The 13,351-nt window shown below is 35.8% G+C and overlaps 1 protein-coding gene across 1 annotated transcript in view; it reads right to left on the reverse strand.

Annotated features, from left to right (window-relative positions):
• Positions 1-13,351, reverse strand: part of IL1RAPL1 (interleukin 1 receptor accessory protein like 1) — a 1,328,695-nt gene that overhangs the window by 512,985 nt on the left and 802,359 nt on the right. The gene's annotated exons all lie outside the window — the stretch shown is intronic.

A 13,351-nucleotide genomic window follows, 5' to 3' on the forward strand; every position in this document is an offset into this window, starting at 1 on the left:
TTCTCTACTTCTGTGTCTCAATTTTTGTCCTGCAAACCGGTTCATCTGGACCATTTTTCTACGTTCCACATATATGCGTTAATATACGATAGTTGTTTTTCTCTTTCTGACTTACTTCACTCTGTAGGACAGTCTCTAGATGCATCCACGTCTCTACAAATGACGCAATTTCGTTCTTTTTTATGGCTGAGGAATATTCCATTATATATATGTACCACTTCTTCTTTATCCATTCGTCTGTCGATGGGCATTTAGGTTGCTTCCATGACCTGGCTATTGTAAATAGTGCTGCAATGAACATTGGGGTGCATGGGTCTTTTTTAATTATGGTTTGCTCTGGGTATATGCCCGGTAGTGGGATTGCTGGGTCATATGGTGATTCTATTTTTAGTTTTTAAGGAACCTCCATACTGTTCTCCATAGTGGCTGTATCAATTTACATTCCCACCAACACTGCAAGAGGGTTCCCTTTTCTCCACACCCTCTCCAGCATTTGCTGTTTGTACATTTTCTGATGATGCCCATTCTAACTGGTGTGAGGTGATACCTCATTGTAGTTTTGATTTGCATTTCTCTAATAATTAGTGATGTTGAGCAGCTTTTCATGTGCTTCTTGGCCATCTGTATGTCTTCTTTGGAGAAATGTCTATTTAGGTCTTCTGCCCATTTTTGGATTGTTTTTTTTTTTCATATTGAGCTGCATGAGCTGTTTATATATTTTGGAGATTAATCCTTTGTCCGTCGATTCGCTTGCAAATATTTTCTCCCATTCTGACGGTTGTCTTTTCGTCTTGTTTATGGTTTCCTTTGCTGTGCAAAGGTTGTGAAGTTTCATTACGTCCCATTTGTTTATTTTTGTTTTTATTTCCATTACTCTATGAGGTGGATCAAAAAAGTTCTTGCTGTGATTTATGTCAAAGAGTGTTCTTCCTATGTTTTCCTCTAAGAGTTTTACAGTGTCTGGTCTTACATTTAGGTCTCTAATGCATTTTGAGTTTATTTTTGTATATGGTGTTAGGGAGTGTTCTAATTTCATTCTTTTACATGTTGCTGTCCAGTTTTCCCAGCATCACTTATTTAAGAGACTGTCTTTTCTCCATTGTATATCCTTGCCTCCTTGGTCATAGATTAGTTGACCATAGGTGCGTGGCTTTATCTCTGGGCTTTCTATCTTGTTCCATTGATCTATGTTTCTGTTTTTGTGCCAGTACCATATTGTGCTGATTACTGTAGCTTTGTAGTATAGCCTGAAGTCAGGGAGTCTGGGTCCTCCAGCTCCGTTTTTTTCCCTCAACACTGCTTTGGCTATTCGGGGTCTTTTGTGTCTCCATACAAATTTTAAGATTTTTGTTCTACTTCTGTAAAAAATGCCATTGGTAATTGGATAGGTATTGCATTCAATCTGTAGATTGCTCTGGGTAGTATAGTCACTTTCACAATGTTGATTCCTCCAATCCAAGAACATGGTATATCTCTCCCTCTGTTGGTATCCTCTTTAATTTCTTTCATCAGTGTCTTATAGCTTTCTGCATACAGGTGTTTTGTCTCCCTAGGTAGGTTTATTCCTAGGTATTTTATTCTTTTTGTTGCAATGGTAAATGCAGTGTTTCCTTAATTTCTCTTTCAGATTTTTCATCATTAGTGTATAGGAATACAAGAGATTTCTGTGCATTAATTTTGTATCCTGCAACTTTACCAAATTCTTTTATTAGCTCTAGCAGTTTTCTGGTGGCATCTTTAGGATTCTCTATGTATAGTATCATGTCATCTGCAAACAATGACAGTTTTACTTCTTCTTTTCCAATTTGGGTTCCTTTTATTTCTTTTTCTTCTCTGATTGCCATGGCTAGGACTTCCAAAACTATGTTGGATAACAGTGGTGAGAGTCGACATCCTTGTCTTGTTCCTGATCTTAGAGGAAATGCTTTCAGTTTTTCTCCATTGAGAATGATGTTTGCTGTGGGTTTGTCGTATATGGCCTTTATTATGTTGAGGTAGGTTCCCTCTATGCCCACTTTCTGGAGAGTTTTTATCATAAATGGGTGTTGAATTTTGTCAAAAGCTTTTTCTGCATTTATTGAGATGATCATATGGTTTTTATTCTTCAGTCTGTTAATATGCTGTATCATATTGATTTATTTGCATATATTGAAGAATCCTTGCATCCCTGGGATAAATCCCACTTGATCATGGTGTATGATCCTTTTAATGTGTTGTTGGAATCTCTTTGCTAGTATTTTGTTGAGGATTTTTGCATCTATATTCATTAGTGATAATAGTCTGTAATTTTCTTTTTTTGTGGTATCTTTGTCTGGTTTTGGTATCAGGGTGATGGTGCCCTCACAGAATGAGTTTGGGAGTGTTCCTTCCTCTGCAATTTTTTGGAAGAGTTTGAGAAGGATGGGTGTTAGCCCTTCTCTAAATGTTTGACAGAATTCACCTGTGAAGCCATCTGGTCCTGGACTTTTGTTTGTTGGAAGATTTTTAAGCACAGTTTCAATTTCATTACTTGTGATTGGTCTGTTCATATTTTCTATTTCTTCCTGGTTCAGTCTTGGAAGGTTATACCTTTCTAAGACTTTGTCCATTTCTTCCAGGTTGTCCATTTTATTGGCATAGAGTTGCCTGTAGTAGTCTCTTAGGATGCTTTGTATTTCTGCGGTGTCTGCTGTAACTTCTTTTTCAGCTCTAATTTTATTGATTTGAATCCTCTCCCTCTTTTTCTTGATGAACCTGGCTAATGGTGTATCAATTTTGTTTATCTTCTCAAAGAACCAGCTTTTAGTTTTATTGATCTTTGCTACTGTTGTCTTTGTTTCTATTTCATTTACTACTGCTCTGATCTTTATGATTTCTTTCCTTCTGCTAACTTTGGGTTTTGTTTGTTCTTCTTTCTCTAGTTCCTTTAGGTGTAAGGTTAGATTGTTTACTTGAGATTTTTCTCGTTTCTTGAGGTAGGCTTGTATAGCTATAAACTTCCCTCTTAGAACTGCTTTTGCTGCATCCCACAGGTTTTGATCATCGTGTTTTCACTGTCATTTGTCTCTAGGTATTCTTTGATTTCCTCTTTGATTTCTTCAGTGATCTCTTGGTTATTTAGTACCGTATTGTTTAGCCTCCATGTGTTTTGTGTTTTTTACGTTTTTTCCCCTGTAAATGATGTCTAATCTCATAGCATTGTGAACAGAAAAGATACTTGATATGATTTCAATTTTCTTAAATTTACTGTGGCTTGATTTGTGACCTAAGATGTGATCTATCCTGGAGAACGTTCTGTGCGCACTTGTGAAGAAAGTGTAATGTGCTGGTTTTGGATGGAATGTCCTATAAATATCAATTAAATCTCTCTGGTCTATTGTGTCATTTAAAGCTTCTCTTTCTTTATTTATTTTCATTTTGGATGATCTTCCCATTGGTGTCAGTGAGGTGTTAAAGTTCACCACTATTATTGTGTTACTGTCGATTTCCGCTTTTATACCTGTTAGCAGTTGCCTTATGTATTGGAGGTGCTCCTATGTTGGGTGCATATATAATTGTTATACCTTCTTCTTGGATTGAGCTCTTGATCATTATGTAGTGTCCTTCCTTGTCTCTTGTAACATTCTTTATTTTAAAGTCTATTTTATCTGATATGAGTATTACTACTCCAGCTTTCTTTTGACTTTCATTTGCATGGAATATCTTTTTCCATCCCCTCACTTTCAGTGTGTATGTGTCCCTAGATCTGAAGTGGGTCCCTCATAGATGGCATATAGTTGGGTCTTGTTTTTGTATCCATTCAGCAAGCCTGTGTCTTTTGGTTGGAGCATTTAATCCATTCACGTTTAAGGTAATTATCCATATGTATGTTCCTATGACCATTTTCTTAATTGTTTTGGGTTTGTTTTTGTAGGTCCTTTTCTTCTCTTGTGTTTCCCACTTAGATAAGTTCCTTTAGCATTTGTTGTAGAGCTGGTTTGGTGGTGCTGAATTTTCTTAGCTTTTGCTTGTCTGTAAAGCTTTTGATTTCTCCATCGAATCTGAATGAGATCCTTGCCAGGTAGAGTGATCTTGGTTGTAGGTTCTTTCCTTTCATCACTTTAAGTATATCATGCCACTCCCTTCTGGCTTGTAGAGTTTCTGCTGAGAAATCAGCTGTTAACCTTATGGGAGTTCCCTGGTATGTTATTTGTTGTTTTTCCCTTGCTGCTTTCAATAATTTTTTTTTCTTTAATTTTTGCTTGTTTGATTACTATGTGTCTCAGCGTGCTTCTCCTTTGCTTTATCCTGTATGGGACTCTCTGCGCTTCCTGGACTTGGGTGGCTATTTCCTTTCCCATGTTAGGAAAGTTTTCCACTATAATCTCTTCAAATATTTTCTCTGGTCTTTTCTCTCTCTCTTCTCCTTCTGGGACCCCTATAATGCGAACGTTTTTGCGACTAATGTTGTCCCAGAGGTCTCTTAGGCTGTCTTCATTTCTTTTCATTCTTTTTTCTTTATTCTGTTCCACAGCAGTGAATTCCACCATTCTGTCTTTCAGGTCACTTATCCGTTCTTCTGCCTCAGTTATTCTGCTCTTGATTCCTTCTAGTGTAGTTTTCATTTCAGTTATTGTATTGGTCCTCTCTGTTTGTTTGTTCTTTAATTCTTCTAGGTCTTTGTTAAACATTTCTTGCATCTTCTCAATCTTTGCCTCCATTCTTTTTCCGAGGTCCTGGATCATCTTCACTATCATTATTCTGAATTCTTTTTCTGGAAGGCTGCCTATCTCCACTTCATTTAGTTGTTTTTCTGGGGTTTTATCTTGTTCCTTCATCTGGTACATAGCCCTCTGCCTTTCCATTTTGTCTTTGTTTCTGTGAATGTGTTTTTTTTCCCACAGGCTGCAGGATTGTAGTTCTTCTTGCTTCAGCTGTCTGCCCTCTGGTGGATGAGGCTATCTAAGAGGCTTGTGCAAGTTCCCTAATGGGAGGGAATGGTGGTGCATATAGCTCGATTTTATAATCATTTTGAAGTCATCAATCCTAATATATCTCCCTATGTAATTCTGTGGCTGTAGTAATTGATAAGTATTGTTCTCTTGGTAACTACTAATGTTGAAACTAGACTATAACACATGATAACCTAAAAATCCAATTATTTATGTGTCTTGGATTTTTTTTTCCTAGTTAATACCTGCTTGGCATATAATCATAAGGTCATACATACCTGCAAACAAAAGTACATTTTACTTGACATATAGGCATTGTGAACTAAAAGTATCTTTTATTTTCTGCCTTTAAAGTAATAGTCATAAAGACAATATTAAGCCAGGGTACATCATTCTTCCAGCATTTATATCGCGTCCAGCTTCTCATTATGTGGGGAAAATAATCTGTATAAACTCTCAAAGGGACACACTCCACTGCTTGACAAGGGTAAAACTCACAGACCCATTGTAGAAAGTGGCACAGTAGTTCTTTATTCGTAATTGCTCCTTCCACTTAATAGGCACTCGTTCGAGTACCTAAAACACGTTTGTCCTACGTTTCTGCTGGCAATGTAAAGCTTAATTGTTACTTCCAAAAATATTTATGGAGCGTCCACCCTGGGCCTGACATTGCTGTAGGTGCTTAAGATACAGTTGAGAATGAAACAGACAAAAATCCCTTACTGAGCTTGGAGAAGGTGGTCCCTACCCTAAAGTTAAAACCAAATGTTAAGAAAGCTAGACTATCCATGAGGGAAGAGTATGTCATGTTTTTTATTGCTAACTAAAATTTGTGGAATTGATTGATAAGTCAGAAAAATCTTCCCTAGCCCCACCTAATTGTCTTCTAAATAATTCAATAAAAGATAGGTACACTCCAGCATTAGCTTCAAGGGGACTGCCATCCCAGAGAGACATTTTCTCACTGTCCTGTTGCAATATATTTCCCACACATGTAATGAGTGACTTCACTGGAGTGGGCACATTTTCTATCCCAACATTTTACTGCCTAAACCTGAGTGAGAATCAGCTCTGGAAAATTAATCTAAAACCCAAAGAGAAGTAATTGGAGAAGAGAGACAACTTCTTAAGTGAAGCAAATTACACACATATCCTACAGTTTAATATTAAAAATAGTAAATTTAATGCTGCTTTATTTATAATGATAGCTTTACTCTTTTAGAGATGGAGATTTTTGACACTTGATGAGATCTATTTGTTATCTTGGTTTCAAAACTCCCAGGTTATTTTTAATTACTTGATATTTCTTACTTTGTCATCTTGACTTTGATCAACTGCATAACTTTTTCCATGACAAGTGTTTCTCTTCTTTTATGAAGTATTAATCCATATCCTGGTATGCATAATAAGCCTTAGAACAATTCTGCATTGAAACTTGTATTCCTTCCTTATTAATATAAATTACAGAACTAATGGAAAATATCATATTTATTAAGTTTATTTTCTGCTCTAATTTTAAATTAATTTTCTTTTCTGTTTAATCAACAAATACCCTTTTGTTCTGAGTAATGAGCAGCAAAATTAGTACTGATATTAATGTGGGACCACTATTTTCACAAATACATTTTTAACTGCAATGTTACTGCCTCGATCTGTCTGTCTGTCTCTCTCTCTAGACAGAGAGAGACAGACAGACAGAGGAAGGCAGAGATAGAGAGAGAACCAGTTCAAATTCCTAAGTAAGAACAAATGATCCCTTAGAGATTAATTCATAAAAGAATTCAATTCTACATCCCAGATCAGAATAAAATTATGATTAAAATATTTTTAAAAATCTACTATAGTTCTTTTTTCCTATCAGGCATAAGGTACACATAAACATTTTCCATCTTATATATAAACTGATTTTCCCTATCTTTTTGCACTTGCCTCCTTTGAACTTGATTGTTTCTCAACAATTATTAATGTCATTGTGATCCCTTAAGATAAATACCAACCCACCACCATGTAATTTGCTATCATACACAAATACTGGCACCCTATGGCAAGTGGTAAATAAATATTTTGGAATTATTTTCCAAGTTGATTTGACATAGTTCAGGAGCTATTTTATGAGAATTGCTCCCAGATTTCTATTTAAGGTACCGACAAGCATGAATATATTTAAGGTGGTTTGGAACATGAAGATGCCACTTCATTTGAATGACTTTCACTTGAATTAAACATTAATATAAATTAAATGCTTCAGAAGAAATATAAAATATAGAAATGTATAATTAAAAAAATTTTTTGAATGATTTGATATGCATTAACTATTTGAGGCATAAAGTTACGTACATATCCATTTCTACTGCTTGCTAGTTGAAGCTATATCTCTTTATAATATACAGTATATGAAAAATATTAGATCATAGGTCAGCAAACTGGCCTGTGGGAAAAATCTAGCTCCTTCCTTATTTTTATAAATAAAGTTTTATTGGAACACAGTCATGCTCATTTTATTACGTATTGTCTGTGGCTGCTTTCATGCCTCAACAGCAGAGATGAGTAGTTGTGACAGAGACCACCTGGCTTGCAAAGCCTACAATATTTACTCTCTAGACTTTTGCAGAAAAAGTTTGCCCACCCCTCTATTAGATAGTTGAAAATGTATGTGTATGCATATGTATGTGTTTCTCTTCCTGGTGTCTTTAAAACCCATCACATCCTCTCAAAACACTGAAGCCATCTCAGCACTTATTAGATGGTAAAGTATTGAATTTTTTTCCTCTAACTCTAGCTAAATATTCCTAATTGATAACATATTTTCCCATTATGCTAAAATGTACTTAGATTTGTCAGCTTAAGCCCTCATTAGAAAGCCAAAGATTTGGAAATTTTCCTTTCTACCTTGACACTTTCTAACCAGTTTGCATTTCCCAAGTCATTAAGCTCATGATAGTAAAATTGCTGATACTGTCAAGGAAGTAGAAATTGAAAGCTAAAAAGCATACCAGCTGCCAAGAGAATTCCCTTAATACAGATTTCTTCCCCTGACTCTTTTCTCCTTTCATTTCTTTATCATTTCTTTCCTCTTTTTTCCTTTGAGTCAATTAAATATGTTCTTATTTTCAATAGGAAGAACACTGGTACATAATTAAAGTGTCTTATAAAATAAGATTACTTTATTCCACCTTATATTCTGTATGTGTGTGTACGTGTAGGTGTGTGCATATGTACACATAAGTTAGTCTTGTTTAAAACAAGCTTTGTTTATTGGTCAACATTGCAAAATGTTTCTTCACTATTAAGGGGAGATTCCCGGAAAAAAAGGGATACATTACTACTAGCACTTCACCCACAGAGCCCAATTTAGATTTAGCAAGATGTTTTTCACTGTCCAGATACACTGTTAGAAAAGCTGGGGGAATTTACAAAATGACTACCTGGTGGGCATGTTTAAAAGAATCTGATTAAAATTACTATTTTAGCTACACCTTTAGAACAATACATCCATATCTCATAGTGAAAATGGTAAATCACTGCAGTATCTCTTATACTTTATGTTCTCTCCCTCTCTCTTACTCATTCTCTCACACATACAGACAACACTCAAACACTCATACTTGCACATTACTGCTACCCCAATCATTAAACTGCCAATACTCTACTTTGACCCAGAGGATGGGTTAAGAGCATCATTCTTAGGAATACATCTGGGTTCAAATCCTGGCTATTTCACAACCCCACCCCACCCCCAACCACGTAGCCATTGATCTTGGGCAAGTTATTTACCAATCTCTGTCTTAGTTTCCTCATCTACAAAATGGGAGGAAGAGTACTTCTCGTTGGATTGTTATAACTGTTAAATAAGATAATACCTGTTGTTATGGATTGAACGTTTCTGTCCCCCCTCCCAAAATTCATATGATGAAGTCTTAACCCCTAATGTGATGGTATTTGGAGGTGAGGCCTTTGGGAGATCACTAGGTTTAGATGAAGTTATGAGGACAGGGCCTTCATGATGAGATTGGGGCCCTTATTAAAAGAGAAAGAGACACCAGAGCTCTCCCTCTCTGACATGTGAGGACACACTGAGAAGGTGGCTACATGTAAGCCAGGAAGTGCCCCCGCCAGGAACCAAATCTGCCAGCACCTTGATCTTAGACTTCTCAGCCTCTAGAATGATGATAAATAAATGTCTGTTGTTTAAGGCACCTATACTATGGACCTAAAGACAGTCATACAGAGTGAATTAAGTCAGAAAGAGGAAAACAAATATTGTACAGTATCGCTTATATGTGGAATCTAGAAAAATGATACAGATGAACTTATTTGCAAAGCAGAAACAGAGACACAGATGTAGAGAACAAACATACAGATACCAAGTGGGGAACAGGGGATGGGATGAATTGGGAGATTGGAACTGACATATATACACTATGATGTATAAAATAGATAACTAATGAGAACCTACTGTATAGCACAGGGAACTCTACTCAATGCTCTGTGGTGACCTAGATGGGAAGGAAATCCAAAAAAGAGGGGATATATGTATACGTATAGCTGATTCACTTTGTTGTACAGCAGAAACTAACAAAACATTGTAAAGCAACTAAACTCCAATAAAAATTAATTTTAAAAAAAGGCACCCATCCTATGGAATTTTTTATTTGTAGTTTTTCTTAGATAAAATTTACATATCACATTGTGTGAGTTTGAAGTGTACAATATGTTGATATGATACGTTTATATACTGCAATATGATTACCACCGTAGCTTTAGCTAACACCTCTAACACTCACTTAATTATCATTTCTTTTTTGTAGTTAGAACATTTGAGATCTAGTCTCTTAGCAGCTGTGAAGTATATAATACAGTATTGTTGATTATAATCACTAAGCTCTACGTGAGATCCCCAGAAATTATTCATCCTGTAGTTGCAATGTTGTATCTTTTAATATCTCCCCAATTCCCCCAGCCCCCAGCCCCTGGTGACCACCATTCTACTCTTCGTTTCCATAAATTTGGTTTGTTTAATTTCCACATATAAGTGATATTATGCAATATTTGTCCTTCTTTGGCTTACCTCACTATGCATAATGCCCTCATGGTCTATCCATGTTGTCACAAATAGCAGGATTTCCTTCTATCTCGTGGCTGAATAATAGTCCATTATGTATGTGTGTGTGAGATATATCTCTCCTGTTAGAATGGCTATCATCAAGAAGACAAGAGATAGCAAGTGTTGGTGAGAATGTGGAGGCATCAGGTAATCGAAAATATATCTGCATTCTCATATTTATTGCAGCGTTGCTCACAAGAGCCAAGATATGGAAACACCCTGGGTCCATCAACGGATAAATGGATAAAGAAGATGTGGTATATACATACTATAGTATTTAGTTATAGCAGCCCGAGCTGAGACAACTGCAAATGACAAGTTCTATACCTTGTATATAGTAATGCTTGGCAAATATTAGCTATTACTAATTCCCTCTGAGAAGTGAAATACCTAAAAACAATTTTTAAATGCCTTTTATTTCTCAACTATCCACTGCATATTTTTCTTCCTTTTTTGTGTGTTCAGTTTCATGACTGCTTCTGTATTTTGTTTGTCAATGAGTCTTAGTAAATATTAGTATATGTTTAAAATTATTGTTACTCTAATTCTTCACATTTTGGACTAGGCCAGTCAATAGATTTGCATTGGCTGGTGATAAAATTTTCTACATTCAATCTCCATAATATGGACATAGAATTTCAAAGTATTATTTTTCTTAGAAAAGGGCCTAAAACAATTCAATATTTGAGAATAATTTTGCCTTAAGATTATTTATAGATTTTAGTAGGGAGAATGAGACACATTTAAATAACATTGAATTTCATGGCATTAACAGTTTAATAGTCCAGACTTTCTCACTTTTCTCCAACTCTAATTTCAACCCTCTCACAATCTATTTCAGAGGAATCTTTCTAAATTAAGTGTTTAGGCAAAATCTCAGTGGCTCCCCATAACCAACAGGATAAACTTTCAACCTTCCCCATGACCTGGTTTTACTCCAACTCTCTCCACTCAACCTCCAGAATTAACTTCTACTAACCTTGGCTTCAACCAAGCTGGCCCACTACTGAACTTCAAATGCATTACTTATACCTCAGCAACCTTGCTCGTGAAGGTTTCTCTGTCCAGACCACTTTGATGTCCTTTCCATATATAAACTCAATGTTCATGGAAGTCCTGCCAATACAATGAAGTCTTCCATGACTATTCAAATACGTGCTAGGTATTCCCTTTCATTAATGAGTGGATTTCTTATTTATACCACCAACCTTTGCTCTTAGTCATCATTCATTAATTCTGCAATGGGTATTGAGTGACTCCTGTATGCCAGAATCCCAATTTCTTTCAATAATATATAATATATACTATGTTTTCTATCATTGAGGAGTTTAGATATGAGAAAGTCAACAATTGTACTGCAGGGTAATACCTCCTAAAACAGAGTTGTGTCGTTGGAGCTCAAAGGAAGAGCTTTGTTGAATGAAACTATTCTAAGTATGGACATTTTAAGTGACATAATGTTATAAGAGCTCTTGCTCATAATTGCTATAATAAAGTCCATGAGATGAGATACCTGGCTTTCATTGAATTCTGTAGTAAAACAAGTAATGCTAAAGCAAAGTTCTGGGACCCACAGCTACTGTCCAGTCTTTAATATCAATGCTTCAAGTACCAAATTATTCTAGATGGATAATTACAAAAATATCTTACTGTGAAAAGTACTAGGACAATTATAATAAATATAAAAATGTGAAATTCATGTATAAACACTAAAAGTCATATACTTTTGAAGAAATAAATTATTTTGATTACTTTTGGAAGGCAGTTAATGAAACATTTTTTTACATGAGTTTCACTTAATTGTCTCAATATGAAACTGTGAAAGGCAGCTTCACAATGAAAACTAATCAAGTGGAAATTCTGTTTTTATAGGCAAGAAGAAGCATCTCTTTGGGGGAGTGGGAGTGTTTCCACATGCACTACATAATCAAACCATATGAACATAAATGAGGACTAGGCCATGCAAGTTTGACGTAATAGCAAATATGGACAAGTACAGATGGATCATGGTTTTCAAGATTAAAGCCTTTTTAAATGCTTAGTTCATTTTGCTAACTTAAACTGAGAGTCCACAATAAGAACAATAAAAGATGAATATTCATTCCAAATCACATCATGTAGAATCTAGTTGTTTTAAAATTATATATAGGACTACAGCTAACACCACTGCATGATATATAGAAAAGTTAAGAGTAAATTCTGAGTTCTCATCACCAGGAGAATTTTTTTGTCCTTTTTTGTTTCTTCTTTTTTTTTTCTTTTTATTGTATCTATATGAGAAGATAGATGTTAGCTGAATCTATTGTGGCAATCATTTCACAATATATGTGATTCAAATAATCATGCTATATATGCCTTAAGCTTATACACTGATGTATACATATTACCTTTCAATAAAACGGAAAAACCCTCAAAAATTTTGTCACGTGCTGGTGCATGTTTAGCAACAGTTTCACATTGTGTGGGGGTGATTTGTACCATCTGTCAGGTCCTGTGAGTTGGTACAAGTTGGCTCCAGCCTAACACTGGTTTTAATGTTCTGAGACCATTCCAAATGAAACTTAGTATTCTGTCTTGTGAAAATGGCTATACTCTGAAAATATAACTAGGTTATATTTAACTAGGTTTCTCCTAGGGTGTACTACGTGTATGACTACTTGTATGTTGCTAAATGATGATTAATATGTTTACTGCTATGAATTGTCAGGTATATTAACCCTAAAGAAGCATTCCTTCCAAGTATCATCTTACAGAAAGAAAACAGCTACCTGAAATTAAGGTATGTGTTGTCACTTAGTCATCAGACTATACTGGCTATATATGGATTAATCAAGACTTAGGAAATATAAGAAATAAAACTGGCTCTTATTTTTAGATGATTAATTAATATAGCATATATTAGTCCTTTTCTCCCCTAAAAATGGTTTCATTAGCTTTTAAGCAGAATAATCTAAGCACTGGCTCATACACCTCAATTTAGGAGTCAGAATACATAACATGACTTATTAAAAACAGATTACTAAAAATGCCCATCAAAGTTTTGTATTTGTTTGCTTTTTTTTTTTTTTTTTTTGCGGTATGCGGGCCTCTCACTGTTGTGGCCTCTCCCGTTGTGGAGCACAGGCTCCGGACGCGCAGACTCAGCGGCCATGGCTCACGGGGCCCAGCTGCTCCGCGGCATGTGGGACCTTCCCGGACCGGGGCACGAACCCATGTCCCCTGCATCGGCAGGTGGACTCTCAACCACTGCGCCACCAGGGAATCCCTGTTTGCTTATTTTTTTTAAATCACAGATGTAATAAAATGAAGTTCACACTCATCAGGGAGGATTTTAACA

The sequence above is a fragment of the Globicephala melas genome, chromosome X (assembly GCF_963455315.2).
Source record: "Globicephala melas chromosome X, mGloMel1.2, whole genome shotgun sequence".
NCBI lineage: Eukaryota > Metazoa > Chordata > Mammalia > Artiodactyla > Delphinidae > Globicephala > Globicephala melas.